Source organism: Sapajus apella, unplaced genomic scaffold (assembly GCF_009761245.1).
Source record: "Sapajus apella isolate SASKATOON/1434 unplaced genomic scaffold, GSC_monkey_1.0 scaffold19, whole genome shotgun sequence".
Taxonomy (NCBI): domain Eukaryota; kingdom Metazoa; phylum Chordata; class Mammalia; order Primates; family Cebidae; genus Sapajus; species Sapajus apella.
Window position 1 is genome coordinate 27589862 of NW_022436959.1, and position 18080 is coordinate 27607941.

The window sequence follows — 18080 nt, forward strand, 5'->3', positions numbered from 1 at the left end:
TATCACCTGTGAGTTTGTTTCTACTGTCATTTAAACATTTTTTATTCCAATTTTTTCTTTTGTGTTTCAACCTTCAATTTAATTCCAAACATTGTGTATGAAAAATTTTAGAGGATTTAGAGTATGTCTCTTCCTTTAGAGAGTATTTTATTTTGCTTCTGACTGACAGCATTGGATTAAGTTTATTCAAGACTAAGTGTCAGTTTTTATTAGTCCCTATGTATTTTCAGTTTATTCTTATTACTGGGTATAGTCTTTCAGGCATCCCAACTAAAAACCTGTCATGCCTACTCATGCTCTTCCACCTGAGTGTGCCTGCACTCCATTTTTGTGTGCGTGTGTGTGTGTGTGTGTGTGTGTGTGTGTGTGTATGTGGTCATAGAAGACTGCTAAAAGCTCTGCTCAAGTTTTCACTGCCAATAGCTTCCTACCACATATTGCTAGCAAATGCTTTTGGGAGAAAGAGGGGCAGATACAGGGCTTACCTTAGTGTGTTGCTATTGTCTGTGGGCTGTGACCTCCTTTAATCCCAGCTCCCTTGGTAGCTCTCCAAAGCAATATATTTTTCTAATTCATCCAGTGTCCTTTGTTTCTCTGGAGGACTGGTAGTCTGTCACAGTCATCCTGCATTGTGTCTTTTGATTTTATTTTTATGATACCTATTCTTTTGGCAGATTTCCTCATAAAGAAAGTTTGATTTATCAGCCTTCATTATTTGTTCTTTTGGTGTCCTGCTAAAAGCATATTTTGTTTCTCAAAATGATCAAGATAGTCTCATTATTTTAAGTTTTAATTTTTCAAATAAAATTATCTTTTTAATGGAGAGAAATGTTAGCAGTGATTTTTAAAAGAAGCTTTTTACCATTAAAGGAGGGGTCTCAAACTTCATATGTATAGTGTTTTTAATCATATGTATTATACATTTATTATTGTGTATTTTGTATTGATATCTAAATATGTACATGTGTTTGTTTTTCTTGATTTTGAGCAAGTTTTGGAGAAGGAGGGAGATGTGATTATGAATGCTGCAAAGCACAAAATAGCAAGAGTCCTAGATCTTTCCGTGAAGAGCAAGGATTTTTCGGCTTTTTAAAAAATGTTTTTTACTAACAGTTGAGAGACTGAGGGTATTTGAGAAAGTTAAAATCCCAAAGAATGATACACATATACTTACACATACATACAGACAAAAAATTAATACAATAAAAGATAAATGTTATCTCTGTTTTATAAGAGATACACATTTCTTTGGGGACTGATTTAAGGACAAAATAAATCAAAACTAAAACCAAGAGGAGGCTTTAAGGATAGAAAAGTGAAAGGACTGCAGAACAATGGAAATGAGAAACAATCACTTTAATAGAGATGATATTAGTAAGAAGAATGTTGCGCACATTTAAAATGCACGCAGATTTCATTATAGAAAAAAGTTTCTTAGTTCATATAAGCTGTTGAAAACAAGGTTGTCCTGTCAAAAAGACAAGCCCAATCAGAAATTGAGAAAACATAAGGAATTGGTATTTGAAAACAGTACTATTCTTTCAGCTTCAAAAGATCAAATTAAAAGATAAGCTTTTGATTGTATAGTTAAAATAGAAACTATAGACAAGAAAAGAGGTAAATATGATAAGTAAAACTACAAAGGCAAGTATATGGGCCCACCATATAATGAAAATTAAAGACAACAAAATTGAAAGTTGCCATAACCCTGCTGAAACTGTACGTACATGGGGAGACATTTCAATGCCAAAACAAGCAGAGAACAAGTCTTTCAGCAATAAGAAAAGTGATAGGTGTTTTTCTGTTGTCTCTGTTGATTTTTTCTTATGTATGGCTCATTAATAACTAGTTAAACATTATTTTGATTTTTTCTTATCTTTTAAATTGACTTTTCATTCCCTTTTCTCATTTTTAAATTGTGTTTAATTACTTATTAATTGAAAAAGCAATAAAGGTAATGAAAGTAATGGCAAACGCTGTAATTACTTTTGAGCCAACCTAATAAGAATATTGTACCTCTTCCTTTTGTATTTTAACATAAGCCATTTCCCAAATGATTGTTACATATTTGTATGTTTTTACAAACTGTATATTGGATATGTTTATGCTGTAACATCTTCAGTCTTTGTATTTTCTTTACTTATCATTATGTTTAGAAGTACTTCCGTTGGGAAAAGTAAGACAAATATTCTCATATATTTTCTTCAATTTGTTATGCTTGCATCTTTCCACGAGTATTATCTATTTATGTATAAAAAGTACACCAAAGCATAGTAACTTAAAGGCACCAACACTGTCTTACAGTTTTTGTGGGCAAGGAATTCAGGCACAAGTTAGCTAGGTCCTCAGGCTGTGACTGTCTCACAATGCTGCAGTCACGGTGTCAGCTGGGACTGCAGTCATCTCAAAACCCGACTTTGTTCATTCATTCATTCAGCAAATTTTTATTTGGTACACACACACACACACACACACACACACACACACACACACACTAATATATATATATATTTGAAAAAGATGGTGGTAGGCTTTTCCCCATAAAATTCACTAAATTTTTCTGCTTATAAATCTGTTAATCTGACAGTTCTCTAGACTTTACTTATTAAATATTTATAGCCAATGCCAACCTTTTTCCTTTTAAAAGTGCTGATGATTATTTTAGAACATTTCCCATAGGAAATTTAAATATTAATACATGCTTCTTAAACTCACCAAAATTGAATTTTAATTAAAATTGATACCTATTTATAGCTAATAGGACAAAATACATAGTTCACACTGTCAAGTAACATAGTAGATCTCTTCAATGAGTCAAGTGTCTTTTATGTGTTTCAGTCAGATTTTGAGATACCTCTTTGTATACCACAAATATCTGGCAAATTTTATCCCTAATTATTTTAATGTCTTTTAATACAGCATTGAGAATGTACATGGCAGGTTATATTATAAACTAAATATTCAAAGTTTTCCAGTAAGAATTCTTATGTTTTTATGTTATTTTAATAGCCTTCTTAGGAAATGTTGATATTTATACATTCTAAGAGTTATTACAAAGTTTATGTAGTCTTCAATCAAACCAAATACAAGAAATGATTACTTGACATTATTTTTTCCATTATTACACATTGAAAGTTGTATTATTTTCTTAGTTATTGCCCTTTCCAGAACACACAGTAGAATATTAAATGACAGCAGAGTTAGTATGCAGTCCTGTGCTGTATAACAACATTTTGCCCACCAATGGATCACAAATACAGTGGTGATACTAAAAGATTACAATGGAGCTGAAAAATTTCTATCACTTAGTGACATTGTGACATTACGGCCATCGTAACATCGTAGTGCAACATGTTATCACCAGCTTGTGATGATTCTGGTGTAAACAAACCCACTGTGTTGCCAGTGACATAAAAGTACAACAAATACAATTTATGTACAGCACATTGTACTCGATAATAACAAAAGAATGTAAATGGCCTATGTATTTAGTGCACTATGCTTTTAATCATTATTTTAGAGCATACTTTTAAATCTTAAGAGGAAATTAATGGTAGAACAGTCTCAGGCAAGTTCTTTAGGAAGTGTTCCAGAAGAATGAGTTGTTATCATAGATGACAGCTCCATGTGTGTTATTGCCCCGATGACCTTCTAGTGGGACAAGATTCAGAGGTGGGTAACAGTGAAATTGATGATCCTGACTGTGTGCAGAGTTAGGCTAATGTGTATTTGTGTCTTAGTCTTTAATAAAAAAAAGTTTAAAAAGTAAAAAAAAGAGAAAACTTATAGAATAAGCATTAAGACAGAAAATACTTTTGTACATCTGTGTATTGAGTTTGTGTTTTAAACTAAGTGTTGTTATAGTATAGCCAAGAAATTAAAAAAAAAAGTTTATAAAGTGATGGTAAACTAAGATTAATTTATTATTAAAAAATAAACTTTAAAAAATATATTTAGTATATCCTAATTGTACAGTGATAAAGTCTATAGTGCCATACAGGCTTTCACATTCACTCACCACTCACTGACTCACCCAGAGCAACAGACAATTCTGAAAGCTATATTCATGGTAAATGCCCTCTACAGGAGTATAATTTTTAAAAATCTTTTATACTATACTTTGAGTGTATCTTTTCCATGTTTAGTATTTAACACAAATACTGACCATTGTGTTAAAACTGCCTATATAATTGAGAACAGTGACATGCTATACAGGTTTTTATCCAAGAAGCTACACTCTGTAGCATCTAGCCTAGGCTATACCACCTAGGTTTGTGTAAGTACACTCTGTGATTTTCTCGGAATGACAAAATTGCCTAATGATGCATTTCTCAGAATGTATTCTCATCATTAAGCAATTTGTGTTTCTAAAATTAGAGTGAAGCCTCTAGGTTATTATTATGACAAATGTTGTCCATTGAATTCTAATAGATAATTTAAAACAGCATTATAAGAATCTATTCACTCTCTAGTCTTCTAAAAAATATTCTTAGAAATTACTGAAAATTTTAGAAATTTTTCATATTTTTAGATTCCTATTGTTACATTTTCACACAATGAACTAATGTAATAGATATTTAAATTAAACAAGCTTCACACTTTAAAAATAACCCCAATGTATAATGAAACGTGGTTTTAGTATAGTCTTAATTTTTGCCAGTGTGTTTTTTGTGTCTTAATTTTAATTTAAATTGGCTATAAATTTCTTTAGTTTTTTTTGTTGTTTAGGTGAGCAAGGGGACTTTATTGATGGTAACTGATAAGGTGGGGCTCCCTAGGCTCCTCCCTCTTCACAGGGTCTGCATGGAAATTGTGAGGAAGGGAGATTCTCAGTGTGGTGGGGAACTGCATGAAGCAGGGATTCCCCAGCATCTGAGGGCCTCTGTCTTCCTCTTGCACTCTCACTGGGGCTGGTGGTCTTGCGGGGGGGGGGTCTCACTTCTTGGAGGCCATATGGGCTATGAGGTTCACCATCCTGTTGCTGTAGCCAAATTCATTGTCATATCAGGAAATGAGCTTGACAAAGTTGTTGCTGAGTGCAATGCCAGCCCCAGAATCAAAGGTGGAAGAGTGAGTGTTGCTGTTAAAGTTGGGCAAGATGACCTTGTGCTCAATGTAGCCAAGGATTCACTTGAGGGAGCCCCCTGATGCCTGCTTCACCACCTACTTGATGTCATCATATTTGGCAGGTTTTTCTAGATGGCAGGTCAGGTCCACAACTGACAGGTTGGCAGTGGGGACATGGAAAGCCATGCCAGTGAGCTTCTCTTTCAGCTCATGGATGACCTAGCCCACAGCCTTTGCAGTGCCAGTAGATGCAGGGATGATGCTCTGTTGAGCCCATAGCTGTCATGCCACAGTTTCCCAGAGGGACCATCACAGATTTTTGGGTGGCAGCGATGGCGAGGACTGTGGTCATGAGTCCTTCCACAATACCAAAGTTGTCATGGATTACCTTGGCCAGAGGTGCTAAGCAGTTGGTGGCACAGAAGGCATTGCTGATAGTCTTGAAGCTGTTACCATAATTCTCATGGTTCATGACCACAGTAAACATGGGGGGCTCGGCAAAGGGGGCAGAGATTATGACCCGTTTGGCTCCCCACTGCGAGTGAGACCCAGTCTTCTCCATGGTGGGGAAGAAACCAGTGGACTAAACTATATAATCAGTACCAGCATCACCCCATTGATTTTGGTGGGATCTCAATCCTGGAAGAAGACGATGACATTTCCATTGATGACAAGCTTCCCATTCTCAGCCTTGACATTGCCATAGAATGTGCCATGGGTAGAATCATACTGGAACATGGACAGCATGTAGTTGAGGTCAATGAGGAGGTCATTGATGGTGACAATATCCACTCTACCAGAGTTAAAAGCAACCCTGGTGACCAGGTACCCACTAGGGGGAAATCCGTTGACTCGGGCCTTTGCCTACACCATAGTGTCTCAGGGATGCAGCTGATGCTGCACAAGAAGATGCAGCTGTCTGTTGAACAGGAAGAGCAGAGAGCCTCTAATTTTCATGTTGAACTATTTTATGTTAATTTTATGAAGTTATGATATTATAAAATCTTGATTTTTAAAAATATGTATTTTTCTAGGCTTTGGAATGCTTAAATACAATAAAAGTTATTTGGTTCTTTGACTTTTGAAAGAAAATGTATTGTTTTTAGAGGCAGTACTCTGATGCAATTTTGAAGGTCCTCTGCATTTATGAGGGTATTCAGGTATTTTAATTCATAGGCCAGTTTTGTTCATTTATGTGTAACATAAAATCATCTATTTTTTCTAGGTTTTTAAATATATTAGCATATAGGCTTGAAGTTGATTATCTCATATTTTAAATATCTTCCAAAAATTCTTGTTTATCTCTTCTTTTTCAAATGCTTTTCATTTAAAAACACTTCTTATTTCCAATATTATCTCTTTCCATTTTTCTTTTTGACTTGACTATACTTACAAGTATATGTGAATGATATTAGTATCTTCAAAGTAAATCTTATATTTCTTTATAATAAAGAGTTAAGTTCCCATGTTTCTTATTTGATTATTTTCTAATAGAGTTGTAATTCCTAGTTTTTGCTTTTTTGTTTTCTTTGGCACTATTTCTTGGATATCCTGAGTCAATCACTCCAGTAACTATTTTTTTACATGCTGAAGTGTGACTATTCAAGGTAAAGCACATTTTGTACTAAGTACAATATTGGCTGAACATCATAAAATATAGCATGCTTATGTTGTAATTATTTTGTAAATGGACTATAATTGCAATTTCATTTTCTTTTTAGCCCAATATTTAAGAAAATGTTCTGTATTATCCATTTTTTTTTAAATTTTAAGATGTTAATTTTAGTGTTATAGCTTGGTGGTTGTAGAGTGTGACCGCTACAATTTTTACTTTTAAAATTTGTTTAGAATTTCTTTTTATAAATTTATTTAGTATACTTACATAGGTATACATACGCCATGGTGGTTTACTGAATCCATCACCCCAACATCTATATTAGGTATTTCATCTAATCCTACCCCTCCCCAATCCCCCACTCCCTACTATGTCTCCCCTAGCCCCTCAACCCCCATAAAAAGATCTATTTAAAATAATTTTGGGAGCGTAGTAGATTAGATTATCGGCCCCAATACTTTATCCTTTCATGCTCCCATACTTTTCCCTACAGTTCATCATAGCTTGCCTCTTGACCTGACTTTTTCTTTGGCAGTGTGTATTAGTTTCCTGGGACTGTGGTAACAAAATGCCATAAACTAAGTGACTTAAATGATAGATGTTTATATTCTTACAGTTTTGGTGTCTGGAATTCTGAAATGAAACTGTTGGCAAGATTGGTTTCTTCTGAGGGCTGTGAAGGAGAATTAGTTCCATCCTTCTTTTCTACCTTAACCAACTGAACCACAGCTATCTTGCATACATGTGAACAGAAAGAAATGTTGTTTTCAGGTACTTATTTTGAACATGGTTTGTGATGTGGCAATTTTTAGCAATACTTAACTGATACAATTAGTATCTAAATTGTTTCCTTACTAAGTTTATTAGCTGTCTTGATATCAGAAAATTTTGTACATTTCAATATGATGAAAGCTAATTTTTTCTATTGTGCTATATATTTAAATAAATTTTAATAAAATTTGTAAAAACTAAAAGCATTAACAAGAAAAATATGGAGGAACACCTTTTGAGTTTTACATACTTAAAACATTTGTAAAGAGAAAGGAGATATGCTTATTGATTTACTGAGTTCACAGATATTTTGTTATAATCTTCTCACTTTCACCTGAATTATAAATCTATTCACCCTAAACAAAAAGTAAATACCTAGATAGTAGATTTTTTGGTTACCTAAACTATCCCCCTCATTTCTACTTGGCAGAATCTAGAATTCTGAAAAGTAGAGGAATGTGAATATTTAAGAAGTTAAATGTGCTGTGGTATGCTATTTCGTCTTTCAGGGATAGAGATCTTTGAAGAAACATATGTAGAGCTAGCATTCAGATAGAATGGTTTTTCATCCCTAGACCAACACTGTCCTCATGAGTCATCCTAGATAGAATGTTTGTGGACTTTTTTTTATAGAGAAAACATGAGTATTAACTATAAGTTAAGGCGTTAAACAGAACTGCAATGGGTCCTCACCCTACTGAAAGGAATCAACCATAAAGTGATGCATTATTACCCAAGGATTTGCTCCTCATCATAGGGAGGACTAGAGATAGTATCAGTTCCAAAATAATAAACTTGCAGGTCAAGTTCAACATGCAGGTGAGTATAAATGCAAATTTATTTATATTATTACCTCTGAAAATTTTATCTACTTATTATCAGTTTCTGGTTTAAAAACTAAGGACACAGAAAAATCAAAACTCACATTGCTTTCTGTGTGTGTTTCAGTAGGGCTTCACATGGGCAAGTTCAACCAGCCCTTATAAAGTAGTTAAAACTATCTAATCCCAAACTCTCTCCATAGATATACAGATATAACTGCAATTTGGACTTCTTTGCACATCTTAAATCTCATGTAAGTCTCATGACTTATTAAATTTAGCCTATTACAAAAGACTTCAGTTTCTTTTTCAAATTCTTTCTTCTTAATACAAAAATCAATACCATGATTGTCTTTCTATATTTCTTTGTCAGTTAATGGTATATGGTGTCACTGTAAAACATGCTTTCAAGCAAAAAACATGCCTTTAGTCTCAAATATTTCCTTTTCTATCCAATCTCAAATATTTGTTCTGTTTTACTGCTTTCCTATTTCTCCATTTTCATCAATAATCTTGCATTAACTATTCCTAAAATACACATAGTATCACTCTATTATTTTAAAATACTTTGATAATTCTACCTTTCCTGGAATTAGACATGTATCTTATATTTGCCAATGTGTTTGCTTTTCAGTTTCTGAAGCTAATCTCTCTACTGCTTCCTATTTTAACCTTGGAGGTAAAGAGACAACCTCCAAGGAACAACAGGAACTGTTCTTTTTATTACTATATTTTTTTCTTTGTTTCCATTTGTTTCTCATTAGTTTGAGGAGTTTTGAAAGGCATAAAAAAGCTCTATGTATATCCTAAATGTCAGTAGAGAGATCTTACATCTGATCTTAATGAATCAAGGGACATTTAAAAATTTCACTCTTGTCCAACTTAGCCCCAGACTACATGGGAAAAGGGCAGTCACATAATCACTGAAACCTAAGGCCTTGAAACTACATTTTCATGAATATATTTAAGAAATAAGTAGAATTAAGGAAAAAAGATTGTGCGTAACAGCCATGACACAGACAATTTATTTTATGAGAAATACCCACAAAGAATATGCTTTATTTAAAAAGATTAATCATATGTATAAATATAGCAGAACAGAAAAGAAATGCTTAATTTTCTCCATTTGTCAGATATGCTGACTTTTTGTACCTTACATCAAATTAAAGGTACAATAGCTTAATGAAGGCATTTTACAAAGCAAAGTTAGATACACATGGCAGTGAGTTAAGTTTCCATCTCACAGAAGCTGATTTTTTAAAACAAATGCTTTGGGCTACATTTTAATATATAGGCTCTCAGTCTGGCAAGATACCTTCAAAATTTGATAAAAATCAGCACATTCAAAAAATTAGGAAGTAAATAACTTGGTTTTATATAGTTCAAGACATTATTTCATATCTTAAACAAAAAAAAATAAAACAGCTGAGCTTAAAATTTGGCAGACACTCAGCCCTTAATCTAGAACATTTACTATATTTAAAACATAAATTAAATTTCTCGCATCTGGATACATTATAAGGAACTGGATGGAATCCTAATGTAACTTCTCTGAGAAAAAATGAATTCCCAACCAACTAAATCAGCCAAATGATTCTTTTTTATAGATTTATCTTTGTTAATAAGGCAAAACAAGCATTTTCAAGTGTAGTGTATTGTTTGTTGCTACACAATTTTTTCCTACAACTTCTTACTCTTGCCCAGTGACCTACAGGAAAAGCTTCATCTTTATCTTATAAATGACCTGCTGGTATGTGCACTGAGATAGATCTCAGCATCTGCCCTAAAACCTAGGACACCAACATATCTCTCTAACACAACTTTTAACTTACTTACAAAGATAGACGAGAAAGAGAAGCAGGTATAGCAGAATAGCAAGTTCAAGCCCCTTGTTATACTAATTGTTGAAATAAAGCACAATCTTCTCTATATCTCTTTACTTTTGGATGGGAATTTGCTATTTTTTAATTGACTTTTTTTTGTACATGTAGTTACCAATGGGGCTATCAACACCCTTAGAAAGCCAAGAATATAAAAATATCAGTAATTCCATTTTCATCCTATGTTAGTCCATTTTCACGCTGCTGATAAAAACATATCCGATTCTGGGTAATTTATAAGGAAAAGGGGTTTAATGGACTCACAGTTCCATGTGGCTGGGGAGGCCTCACAATCATGGCAGAAGGAGAAAGGCATATCTTATATGGCAGCAGAAAAGAAAAAATGAGAGTCAAGGGAAAGGGGAAACACCTTATAAAATTATCAGATCTCATGAGACTTATTCACTACTATGCTAACAGTATGGGAAATACCTCTCCTATGATTCAATTGTCTCCCATTGGGTACCTCAAACAACACATAGGAATGACAGGAGGTACAATTGAAAATAATATATGATTGGGAGCACAGCCAAACTATATCACACCCATTAGATTCATAAATAAAAATAAAATATTATAAAAAGAAAGATTCAGATAAATGGCTACATTTAAGAAGTGGTTGTGGAAATGTACATTGTCTTACTGTAGGGCAATTTGATAAGTAAAACATACTAGAATATTATGTAGTATTTGCATACATGATTCCATATACACTATTTCTTAGTAAAATAATTATGAATATGTGCAACCATAGAACTGCTCTGATATTCATTGAGGGGAAATGTGGGTATGTGTGTGTATAACATGTGGAAAGATATATATATATATATAATGTATATATAATGGGGTCATTTAATATATATGTATATAATGGGAAATTTATAAACATACAGAATTGATTCAGAAAATCACAAAACATAAATAATGAACTTTAAAATATGAAAGACAGCAGTTTTCCAAAATTCTTTAGCAGTTGTATCCCCTAACCTAATGAAATTCATGTAGTTCTAATTCTCTAATTAAGAATGCTACTTCGTTTTTCCCTAACGCAAAGGACATCCCGTGAAGCACTTCTATGGAACCAAGGGGCATTCTGAAACTCTATTGCTGTATCACTGTTAAAGAACACTATTTAATAAGTCTATATCCATTCAAAGTATGTGGCTTCAACAAATTAAACACAGGTTACACAAAACAAAAACATATACATATAAGCTTAGGACAGCTTATGCTTTTTTGATATGATGATTATGCAAAACTAATACATATGTTTCAATACACAACAATGTATTCAATAAATTACATAATATATTGAATACTTTATTATTAAATAGGTTTTGTGTTATATGATTTTGCTCAAATGTAGGCTAATGTAAATGTTCTGAGTAAATTTAAGGTAGGCTAAGGCTAAGTTATAATGTTTGGTAGGTCAGGTACGTTAAATACATTTTTGGCCTTGGATATTTTATACTTACAATGAGTTTGTCGAGATATAACCTCATCATTAGTTGAGAACCATCTCTGTATATGTATATCTTTAGAAAAAAACTGAATACATATGCTAAAACAATTAATAGAAATTATTCCTTAGAGTTGACTTTTTTTGTGACTTTTCCAAGCGTTTGCATCCAATATTTTCTCATCTGTCATTTTCTTGGTAGGCCTACCTAGAACATCCTAGTTATTTATCTTTTTCAACTTTTAGTTTATAATTGCAGTATGTATGTAAGTTTGTTACAAGATACATTATGTGATACTGAGTTTTGGGGTAAGACTAAATCTGTCACCCAAGAAATGAGCATAGTACCCATTAGGTAGCTCTGCAGCCCTTGGTCCATCCCCTCCCACTCACCCCCTCTAGTGGTCTCCATTTTTATGGCAAAATGTTGCCAATTTTTATGTCTGTGTGTACCCAATGTTTAGCTCTTACTTATAAGTGACGACATGTCATATGTGGTTCTCAGTTTCTGGTAATTTCACTTAAGATAATGGCCTTCAGCTGTATCTATGTTACTGAAAATGACATGATTTCACTCTCTTTTGTGGTGGTATAGTATTCCATGGTGTATGTGTATCATATTTTCTTTATTCAACCTGCCATTGATGGGCACCCAGATGGATTTCATGTTTAACTTACAGATATATGTATCTTTTGGGAGAATTATTTATTTGGTATACCATATAATTGGTAATGGGATTCCTGAGTTGAAGTGTAGTTCAATCCTTAGTTCTTTACAATATCTCCAAACTGCTCTCCACAGCAGTATTAATTTACATTCCCACCAACAGTGTATAACTGTCCCCTTTTCCCTGTAGCCTGACCAACATCTTGTGACTTTCTAATAGTAGCCATTCTGACTGCTGTGAGATGCTTTATTGTAGTTTTGATTTGCACTTACGTAATGATTAGTGATGATGAGCATTTTTTCACGTTAGTTGGCTGCTTTTATATCTGCTTTTGAGAAGTGTCTGTTCATATCTTTTGACCATTTTAAAATGAAGTTAGATGATTTTTTGTTGAATTAAGATTTGTATAGATTCTGGATATTAGACCTTTGTTAAAGTATAGTTTGCAAATTTTTTTCCCATTCTGAAGGGTGTCTGTTCACTGTTTATTATTTCTTTTGCTGTGCAGAATTTTTTTACCTAGTTAGGTCCTACTTATCAATTTTGGTTTTTTTTTGTGCAGCTCAGGTAAGCCTATTTAAAATTGCACCCACCGCCAATATTTCTGACCCATTTAATCTGCTCTACTTTCTTATTTTTCCCATAGCACCTAATATATTTTACCTTACCATATGATTTACTTATTGATTTTTTAAATATGTGTTGTTTTTCTCCACCACAGTAGAATGTAAATTCCATACAGGAAGCAACATATTTTGATCACTGATGTACTGTTTGTGCCCAGCAGTGCCTGATATGTAGTAAGACATTAAATAGTAACAAAAGTACATTCCTTCTTTATGAATATTCTAAAATATATACATTTAATTTAAAAGAAATTTTTATTTGAAATATCTTTGTTTTGAATTCATAGAAAGCCCCCAGCTCTAGGAAATTGAAGAAAACTTGGTTCTTTATGAAGCCATGACTTCATGGATAACATCTAATCATCATTACAGCATCACAGAATTGCTTCAGAGTTGTTTATTTAGTTTATACAAAATAAATATACAACACACTATACTTTATAATTTGGCTTTTGTATAAAAATCATTGCAAATCTTTTCCTAATTGTTTAGGAATTATGTAACAGAATAGTATAACCATATGAGGAGTAAAATGCCAGGCCACTGATCTCAAGATCATTGCTGTGTAACAATAAGAATTCTTTAGGGATGATGAGAAAGAATACATGTCAAAGGTCAGCCATAGAGAAAATTATTATTTTTGGTAGAGTGGCCATATGTCTACATTTTCAAGTTACAGTCCCAAAGACAGAAATCTGTTAGAAAAGCATTGGCATTTATTCTAAGTTAATCATTATTTTAAGAAGGCTGTGTGTAGAAACCTAAGCATTTCAGATGAGGACATAGGAAATAAGAAGTGACTGTTAAATCTACGTAAACTATAAGCAAATATTTAATATGCATTTTTAAACCCATCAGATCTACATAAAAACACAGTCCAAATGAACAAAATTCCAATGCTGTACAATCCTTTTTAGGTGAGAAAAGACAAATGGCCTTATATTTCTCTAGGGAGACATGCTGGAAAAAGAGATAAAACTGTCAGGGGTATAGGAGTAAGGGGGAAAAAGCCAAACTTCACTTTGTTAAATTTTAGCGCGATACATTTTTAAACCTAAAAGTTGCATAATAGTACAAAGAACTTCTGTCTTTTCTTAGATTGATCTTTTGTTTATATTTCACCTCATTTGCTTTATCATCTGCTCTCTTTCCTATTGATCTAGCAATCTATTGACACATATATTTCTTTCCTGAAATATTTTAGAGTAATTTGGAGACATTTACTGAAATAATTCAGTGTGCATTTTTTAAGAATATGAACATTCCCTTAACCACAGTCTAGTTGACACAATTATCATAATAATCAAAATCAAAACAGCCATTCTATAGTTAACATTAATAAAATCGTATTACTCAATCTAAAATACATATTCAGATTTTGTCATTTTTCCTCATAATGTTCTTTGTAGTGTTTTTCTTCCCTAGTCCATGCTTTGAATTGCTTTTAATTTTAATGTCCCTTTATTCTTCTTTACTCCAGAATATTTCCTCTGTATTTTTTTTTTTGTGTGTGTGTGATCCTTAGTGTTGACTTCTTTTTTTTAAGAGTATAGGCCAGGTGTTTTTTGTTTGTTTTGTATAATATTTATTTGCCTTTGCTGGTATTTCCTCATGATCAGACCCAAGTTAAGCAATTTGTCAGAATACATCACATCAGAAGGCACGAGATACCACCTTGGCTTAATAGTGGTCACGTCAGTATTGATTAATTAGTTATGAGCCATGTTTCTGTGAACATGTAGACAAAAATGACAGCTTTTATTTCCAGAAGCAGAGACCAAAGACTTTCCTTTCCACCTTTGTTCTTCCTGGATTTTCATCAAGAACACAACAGTACACAGGAAGTCAGGGCAGGGATGGAAAGCAGATAAATCTCTCTGTAATCTAGTGATGTTTCAATTGTAGCCCTTTGGAAGGCAGGGGGACCTAAAATTGACTTTAAATTATTTAAAATAAGTAGTGGATTGACATTAGCTGAAGATACAGCGTAGCACACAAAAAGATCTACTCTGGATGAATTTGTAGAAGTAAGGCCATCACATTTAATACTTTATAAAAAGATTATCATTTACTAAAAATAAATATTATCTACCAGCATCTGTTATTTCCAGCATAGAATGCAAAATCTGAGATACACACACACAGACACACACACACACACACACACACACACATGCGCACACACACACAAAATGGAACTTCCAATAAAGTAAATTATTGAACACCAAGATTTAAAACAACTGTTAGGATTAGTTAATGTGTATATGAGGAAACAGTGGACTTAATGTGGAAAAGATAGAGAATTTTATCAGAGAAACTAAAATCCTAAAAAGAACAAAATTGAAACTTTAGTACTGAATCATATTATATCTAAAATCATAAATAGATTAGATGGATATATCAACAGACTAGTTAAAAAAGGGAAAGATTAATAAAATTTATCTTATCTGAACACAGAGAAAAAATATTAAACTCAGTAGAACTTCAGATATCTATGGTAAAATATTAAATAGTCGAATGTATGCATATTTAGAATTCTAAAAGGAGAAAGATTTTTTTGATGTGGAAGTTATCAACTTTATCAATTTTGTAAAATTATACAAAAGACCTCACTTACTATCATGAGAACACCACAAGGGAAACTGGCCTTATAATTCAATCTCCTCCCACCAGCTCTCTCCTTCAACATCTGGAGATTACAATTCAAGAGGAGATTTGGTGGGGACACAAAGCCTAACCATATGATTATGCCCCTGGCCCCTCTAAAACCTCATGTATTTTCACATTTCAAATCCTATCATGCCTTCCCAACAGTCCCTGAAAGTCTTAATTCACTTCAGCATTAACTCAAAAGTCCACAGTCCAATGTCTCATCTGAGACCAGGCAAGTCCCTTCTGCCTATAAACATATAAAACTAAAAGGAAGATAGCATTAAAAAATCAAGTTATTTACTCCCAAGATATAATGGGGGTACAGGCATTGGGTAAATATTTCCATTCCAAATGGGAAAAATTGCCCAAAACAAAGTGGCTACAGGCCCCATGCAAGTGTGAAATCCAGTGGAGAAGCTATTGCATCTTAAAGCTGCTAAATAATCTCTTTTGTCTCTATGTCTCATATCCAGGTCACACTGATGCAAAAGGTGGGCTCTCATGGTCTTGGGTAGCTCCACCCCTGTTGCTTTGCAGGGTACAGCAACCCTCCTGGCTGCTTTTATGTGCTGGCATTGAGTGTCTATGGTTTTTCCATGTGCACAATGGAAGCTGTTAGTGTGTGGATCTATCATTCTGGAATCTGGAGGATAGTGACTCTTTTCTTACAGCTCCACTAGGCAGTGTCCCAGTGGGGACTCTGTGGAGCCTCTGAACCCACATTTCCCTTCCACACAGCCCTAGCAGAGGTTCTCTATGAGGGCTTTGCCCATGCAGCAAACTTCTTCCTGGACATTCAGGTATTTCCATATATCCCCTGAAATCTAGACAGAGGTTCCTAAACATCAATTTTTTTTCTGTTACCTGCAGACCCAAAACCACAAGGCTTGGGGATTGCACTTTCTGAAGCAACAGACTTAGCTGTACCTTGGCCCCTTCTAGCCACCACTGGACCTGGAGCAGCTGGGATACAGGGCATCAAGTGTCAAGCCTCACAGTGTAGGTGTGCCCTGGGCTCAGCCCATAAAATCATATCTCCATTTCAGGCCTCTGGGCCTGTGATGGGAGGGACTGCCATCAAGATCTCTGACATGCCCTAGAGACATTTTCCTATTGTCTTAATAGTCATATTCTGCTCCTTATTACTTATGCATATTTTTACAGCATGCTTACATTTCTCCCCAGAAAATGGATTTCTCTTTTCTACCACATCATCAGACTGCAAATTTTTCAAACTTTTACACTCTACTTCCCTTTTCAAAATAAATTCCAATTTCAGTTTTACAGATCCCTAGGGCAGGGGCAAAATGCCAGTAGTCTCTTTGCTAAAGCATAGCAAGACTGACCTTTGCCTCAGTTCTCAAGGAATTCCTCATATTCATCTGCAACCACCTCAGCATGGACTTCATTGTCCATATTACTATCAGCATTTTGGTCAAAACCATTCAAAAAGTCTGTAGAAAGTTCCAGACTTTCTTATATCTTCCCATCTTCTTCTGAGCCCTCCAAACTGTTCCAACTTCTACCCATTACTTAGATCCAAAGATGCTTCCATATTTTTATGTTTATTTATAGTAATACCTCACTCTTGGTACCAATTGCCTGTATGATTAGGTTGGCACAATAGTAATTGCAGTTTTTGCCATTACTTTTAATTGCTTTGCCATTATTTTGAATGGGAAAAAAACGCAATTACTTTTGCACCAACATAATAGTTTGTTTTGCACTGCTATAAAGAAGTCCCTGAGACTGGGTAAATAAACAAAGAAAGAAAGAGCAAGTTGACTCACAGTTCTGCAGGTCTGGGGAGGCCTCAGGAAACTTACAATTATGGCAGAAGTCAGCTCTTCACAAGGTGGCAGGAGAGAGAAGAGAGCAAGAGAGAAACTATCAAACACTTATAAAGCCATCAGATCTCATGAGAACTCACTATCATGAGAAACAACTTGGGGGGAACCACCCCCATCATCCAATCACCGCCCAGCCAGTCTGTCCCTCAACATCGGGGGATTACAATTCAAGATGAGATGGGGGTGAGGACACAGCCTAACTCTATCAAACACTGTAAGTTCAGTGGTCTACAGAGATGTCATAAACCACAAATATTTGGACTAGCAATAGACACAATATGTAGTTTCTTTTATATGGTAGCATCACCTGTAAATTATTCTTAATAAGGAGTCAAATATACTGATTTTCTAAAATGAACCAATGAATTAAAATAAAATGTGCAAAAGAATATTCTATTTTCCTAGGTTATGAAATTATAAATCAGAGTTTTTTTTTTAAACTTAAACTTCAGAAATGGGATTGTAAAGTGATTGGCCACAACATATGCTACAGAATATTTGATAGGAAGAGGAACATTTGGAAAAGAGAAAAAGCAATCATACTTAACAGTAGTCAAGAATGATGGGAAATATTGCTACAGAAATTGCTTATTATGAGTAATGGATAATGATTCGCAGGCCATATTGACATATCAATTCTAAAAGCACAGAAGAAGGAAAAGCTAAAATGT

General features: G+C 34.0%; 1 pseudogene; it reads right to left on the bottom strand.

Annotated features, from left to right (window-relative positions):
- Window positions 1-5286: 5286 nt before the first annotated feature.
- On the bottom strand, window positions 5287-6968 carry LOC116557292 (annotated as a pseudogene).
- Window positions 6969-18080: the final 11112 nt, after the last annotated feature.